Source organism: Malania oleifera, chromosome 6, assembly GCF_029873635.1.
Source record: "Malania oleifera isolate guangnan ecotype guangnan chromosome 6, ASM2987363v1, whole genome shotgun sequence".
NCBI classification, from domain to species: domain Eukaryota; kingdom Viridiplantae; phylum Streptophyta; class Magnoliopsida; order Santalales; family Ximeniaceae; genus Malania; species Malania oleifera.
In genome coordinates, this window is record NC_080422.1 from 6867374 (window position 1) to 6873934 (window position 6561).

The window sequence follows — 6561 nt, forward strand, 5'->3', positions numbered from 1 at the left end:
ATAGCGACCTTTTTGTGTTCTCAGTTCTATCTTTGGGATGTGTAATTCCAAATTCTTAATTGGTGTAAATTAGATTGCAAATCAATCTTCAAAAATTTTGGAATTTTACCAATTAATCAAAGAATCCACCAATCTCTGAAAGTCGATTCTAATTCTTAATGTAACATGATTCAACTTCCAATGATTAATGCCTAACCTCAAGGTCCCATTATGTTTCTTAGTGAATAGCACAGGTGCAACCTATGATTATGTACTAGGTCGAACAAGTTCCTTGTCGAGGAAATTTTCTAGTTGCACCCTAAGTTGTTTTAGTCCAGTTAATGTCATTCCATATGAAATGGTTGACATAGGTTTCGTTCCTAACACCAAATCAATATTAAATTTAATCTACTCCTGGAGATAGCCCCGATAAATCATGTGGGAATAGTATCTAAAAATTCATCACTTATGGGTAAAGAAATTTGGGATTCGTTAACTCATATATTTCTTTCATTTCTATTACAACCCCAGACATATGCCCAAATTCTATCCTTTCACAAGAACTCCATTTGGATCTCCAAGTACTACTTTCTTTTGGAAATAATCCACTAGGTGTATGATAAATAGATAACCATTCCATTTATCCATGTTAATAAGTCAATTGGGAAGTCATTTCCCATTGAAGACTATTTTAAAATCAGTCCTAGCTCATAGCTTCAACTCTCAACATCTCTTACCCATTACATAGATTTCCCCGCAATGGTTAGCCTCATTTTAAACAGAGAACTTGCAATGATGACTCATACTCATCAATGATCATACCTACTGGGACATCTTAGACCAAGATGTGTAATCATTTGTCTGTCACAAATGTATAAAAGGCACTTCAAAACTCTTATCATAACTTTGTAATCCGTTTGAGTAAAAATTATATGAGCTTCTAAACATTCTCTGAAATTCTAGTCACCCAATTCCTTTTCAATGTCATACTAATGCACGAACTTACACTTTTAAATCAGAGTAAAGTTTTATTTTCCTACCAAATTGGCTTCTAAATTTTTTTTTCTTGCTTCAAATAGTTTTTAAGGCTCCACTTTTAGCCTATGTTGGCAAACGTTGAATATCAAAATATAGTTGGAAGATATCCACAATAAAAAACAAAGATTGCAATTATGGTAAGTCTAAGTGCTGGTATACTAACTTAAGCCAGCCCTGATCTGGCTCTAATGACTGGACAATAAGCAATAAACACGTGCCTTAGTTCTTGGTATAGAATACAGTACTAATGAAGTTGTTTAGTCAGCTATGATCAGTGATTGGACATTATCTGACAGCATGAATCTTATATGAAATGGACCAGGAAGGAAAGGGTGAAATTTATTTGTACTAGAGAGTTGCTAACAATAAAAGGATCATATTCGGAAGATGGTTTCAAAAACTACAATCAACTGCAAATCACCACAGAAGATTTCACATTAAGTTGTATACGAATTAAATCCCAACCGAACTTATGCCCGAGCGATTAAATTAGTGTCTCATTGCCAAGTAGGATTTGCACAGGGTAGAGCAAAAAGGTAAAACTCCAAGTCCTAGCATGTATGATTTTTCTTTTGGATAGCGGTTTACTAAAGGTCTGTGTAATAACCAGGAAAAAAAATATAAAAAAATTAATTAATTAAAATTATCAATCAATCAATTAATCAAACATTATTAAATTAATTAAATAAACAAATAAAATGAATAATAAAAAAATTAAATTAAATTAAAATTATTTATTATTAATCAATTAATTAATTAAGTAGTGTTAAATTTGATTTATTGAATAGTTAATATGATATATATATATATATATATATATATATGTGTGTGTGTGTGTGTGTGTGTGTGTGTGTGTGTGTGTGTAATATTATTATCATATATGATAAAGTAAGTAAAGGAAAAAAAGAAAAAGATAAAAAGAATAAAGGAAGCTTACCTGAAGCTTCCGTCTCTCTCTCTTCCCAATTTTTTGACGGATATTCGGCTGATCGAGAAGCAGAAGGTGTCGTTGGATTCCTAACTTCGCCACCGATATTTCTACTAGAGCGGATTTGTCGTGGGAGCGGCGTAGACACCACTCCTGGGAAAGGTATATTTCCTCTAAATCCTTAATTTCTCCTTAAATCTTCAGTCAAGTCAACGATTGGACACCACCATGGGGTCCTAGACGCGATCGTCATCATTTTGGCATGAGTAAATTTTTACTTGGGGTTTTCTAAGCCCCACTCCAAAGCGAGAGTGAGATTTGGAAAATTAGATAAATTGGTTATATTTGAGGGTATAATTATTTATTTAGAATTTATGGGCCTAGGAAATGTTAAAATAGTATTTTATTTAGGAATGATTTAACAGAATTAGGATTTTTGATTCAAGGTCCTGGTGAGCGCCGCAGGTATTTTTCGGGGTCCATGTTGGCATAGTTCAAGAAAGCAGGGTAAGGGAAATTATATATTAAATCAGATTTTATGAAATAAAAGATAATGAATTATGTTATACTTATGTATATGTTTTGATATAGGTTTTAAAATGCCAACCATGTAAATTATGTTTTCTGAGCTTAGGACTGCTTATTTAGCTATGTATATGTGAAAATGAATTGATGAAAGTGAAAGGTATTTTTTGGGAAATTATGTAAGAAATGGAAATTATATTTTCAGTATTCAAATGGTAAATATGAGTTGACTTATTTTACAAGGAATATGTATGAATTTTATTACTAAATTGTGTGACATGAGTAAATATAAGTTCTGTGCAAATATATGTTAAATGTATGAGACACAGACTGAGTAAGTAATGCATTGAGAATGAAATATGATATGAACTATGCTTGTTGTGTATGTTAATGCAACTATGTAAATGTAAGAGAGCTGAAAAGAGCCGTGTTAGCAAATTATAGTGCATTTCTATGTGGACTAACTGATGACAGCTAAAAGGAGCTGTGTTAGCAGATTTTAGCGCATTTCTATGTGAATTAACTGATGACGGCTAAAGAGCAGTTGTAGTACGAATGAATGAAATGAAAATGGAATGAAAAGACAATGGAATGAAATGTGAAATGTGAACGATGTAAATGGGAAAGAGTCACTTAAAGTAAGATGAAATGAAATGTTAAAGTTATGAACATGAATAGATGTGAATGGTTGAATAATGACGAAAATAATAATGTATTATGATATTAGAAGTATTTATGCTAGTAGAAAATGTTACAACTAGGGCGGGGGATACTCTTCGCCCGAGGGCTTGCTGAGAAAAGTGAGTGCGCTAGTTGTATCAGATGTAGCAGTAGCTGCATAATCCACTAGGGCAGAGGGAACCTACTTGTATGGGTGAGCAGATTTCCCTATCCTTGGGGCCTTCGCTGGTAAACCTTTGTTTGAGTTGTGTGAGTACGAGATTAATCTAATACTTGAGGGCTTACTGAGTAAGGTGAGTGCTCTGGTATGCTTCAGTAGCGACCCTTGGGTTGCCAAATATATCAGAGCAGAGGGGTGCTACTTGTATGGGCGGGTAATCACCCCTATCCTTGGGTAATATCGTGGGGTTAAATATTTTGCATGTGTTTGATTAGGCTCAGAGAATGATTTCATTATTTATGATAATGTTTTGCAAATTTTTTTAAAATGATATTTACGAACCTCATATTAGCTACACGTTATTTTAATATATTGTTTCTTCCCTTACTGAGATGCATCGCACCCAAATACGACCTTATCTTTTTCAAGACCTCTATGGGATCGAGCTTAGAGAGCTCGAGCTGTTATAAAATTTTTGAGAAAAAGTGTATAATTTTGATGACATTTTGGGATGTATATTTTATATTTTATATTTTATGTTTTATGTTTTACATCTTCTGAGAAATGGATGGTTCTGAGTACTGGAAGTGTAGGTTATGTTTTGGAGATATGTATATATGTGAATACGGGTGGATGCATGGTTTATTATGGTGTATAGATAGGAGTAGAAAACTTTGGTATTATGTTTGTTGGAATATTATATTTATGTTTTCTACTGCATGAGTGATATTAGAATGTCGGTTAGTAGGTAAATTAATGGATTAGTAGCACTCCGGGCCCACGTAGTGGGTCAAGGCATTACAGTCCGAGCATCATTGTGATTTTTCTTTTAGGTAAGTTATTAAAGATGATTCTGTTAGGTATTATTTGGTTCACAGGATCTTTCGAAATACTTGGCAATGTGATGCCCATGACATCTTATTCTCATGTTTGTTTTTAGGTTATGGCGATAACACAACTTCCCAAGGAATAAAGAATTTTCCCAAAACATAGGAGTCCAATTGTTACCCACTTAGTATCTTACATTCTTATGGACATCTTAATTTTAGGATTAAACTGTCCCCAATATTTTGGCCGACTTATGGAAATATGAAAATACGTAGTCATTGCACATTCTCATAGACTCATCTTTCTTTTTCACAAACAATATCAACGCTTCTCAGGGTTACATGCTGGGCCTAATAAAACCTTATCTAATAATTCTTGTAACTGTTTCTTTAACCCTTTTAATTCTATCGGTGCCATTCTATACGGCGCTTTAAAAATCAACGTTGTCCCCGGAACTAGATCAATAGTAACCTTTATCTCACGATCAGGAGATGGTCCCGGCCGATCCTCAGGGAATACATTAGAAAAATCTCTCACTACCGAGATATCTTCTAATCTCAACTCCCCTTCTGATGACCCCCTCGGGGGGGCTGATTACCTCCTCGATACTAATGCTGTGGAGGTGGATAGTTCAATGTCGTGCGGTAGTCCCGCGCCATATGTCCAGCCCCACTGCACCGATAGCAGACAACTAGTCCTCCCCTGTACTCGTTCCAATGCCTCTTATGGCATTTGGAACAGATAGGACGCTGTGAACTCCCCTGATAGGCTTGAGATCCCGTATCCTGTCGCCGGCTCGAGAAATTACCAGGCCGCTTCCATGAGCCCTAACTAGTGTCGATATGCAAAAACTGAGGCAAGGGCCTCTTCTTCTGGTTTGCGACTCTCTCCTCCTCTTGAATACTGGTCTTAACTGCCACAACCCTGTCCATCAACTTAGAGAAACTCTAAGTCAACAACGCCACCACCTGTATGCGTATTTCCTACCTCAAACCTCTCTCGAACATCTGAGCTTTCCTCAACTCATCTGGGACCATATGAGGAGCGAAATGGGATAGTTCCACAAACCTCGCCGCATACTGCTATACAGTCATGGGTCCCTGGGTCAGATGTAGGAACTCCTGTGCCTTCGCCTCTCGGGTGGCAATAGGGAAGTATTTGTCGAAGAAGACCTCCTTGAAATGGCTCCAGGTGATAGATGTATGCCCTGGACTTTGTTCCTTAACCATCTTCACCGATATCCGCCACCTCTTCGCTTCCTCTACCAATTTAAAGGTAGCAAACTGCACCTTCTGCTCCTATGTGTACTCCAGCACACCCAGCAATTCCTCTATTTCCTGAACCCAATCTTCAGCTGTGACCAGGTTCACTCCTTCTACAAAAATCGGCAGATTCATCTGGGTAAACTATTGAAAAGTGTAGCCCTAACCAATTGATGGCTAATCCTGCTCTTTAGAGTCCCTCTGGTTCCGCTTCCTAGCCTGTCGCGCTATTCTTCGCAGCACTATTGAAGCATCGACATCATCCTTACTAGAAGTATCCACGTGATTATTCCCTCTAGCTACGATGTCATTTCCCCTAGAATCCATCCCGAAGATATAATAGAAACCGACTTAGAAACTCCTTATTTATCATAATTGAAGCAAGTATGAAATGAAGAAACTACTAATACGTATGAATTCTCAGTTTAAAGTTTCATTCCCTTAGTTCTGTCACAAAACTGACAAGATATCAGTCTCCAACATAACACTGACTTCACACACGTACTCGACCGCCCTAATGTCCCAACCTAAATTTCTGAGCTCCAATCTCTCAACCAGAAATGAAACCATCGATGGATTTACCATGGTTTTCCTAAATTCGTCATTCTAGGAAAAGTACAAAAAACTATTGAAGGAACTCTACTTCTAAGCTTCTAGACCAAAACCCAACCTAATCTACCCACTCCTATCCTTAACTTATTTCAACTTATATTCTGGTAATGATCAACCATCAAAGTCTGCAAAACCTAGCAAACCTAGGCTCTGATACCACCTGTAACACCCCAACCTGCCACGTGGGCCCATGGTGCTACTTTAGTGACGTCTGTGTACCTGATACCTTATTCCTTATATATGAAACACAAATACGCAACGAAAATAAAATACAAAATTCTCAAATTATATTACCAGAGTTCTAACTATCTTTATACACAAATATCTTTATTTTCACATAATTACATCCCATAAAACTAAACAAAAATAAAATCTCTGTCCATACATACCACCTACATAAATTTAAACCACTAGCCTGGATCCTCTAGCCTGCTAGACCCGATCCTTAGGATTTCCTAAAAAGATAGTTTGTAAAGTAGGGGTGAGGCACAACTTAGTAAGGAAAAGACTAAGTTAATGTCAGTGTGTGGCCAACATGCATTTAGTGT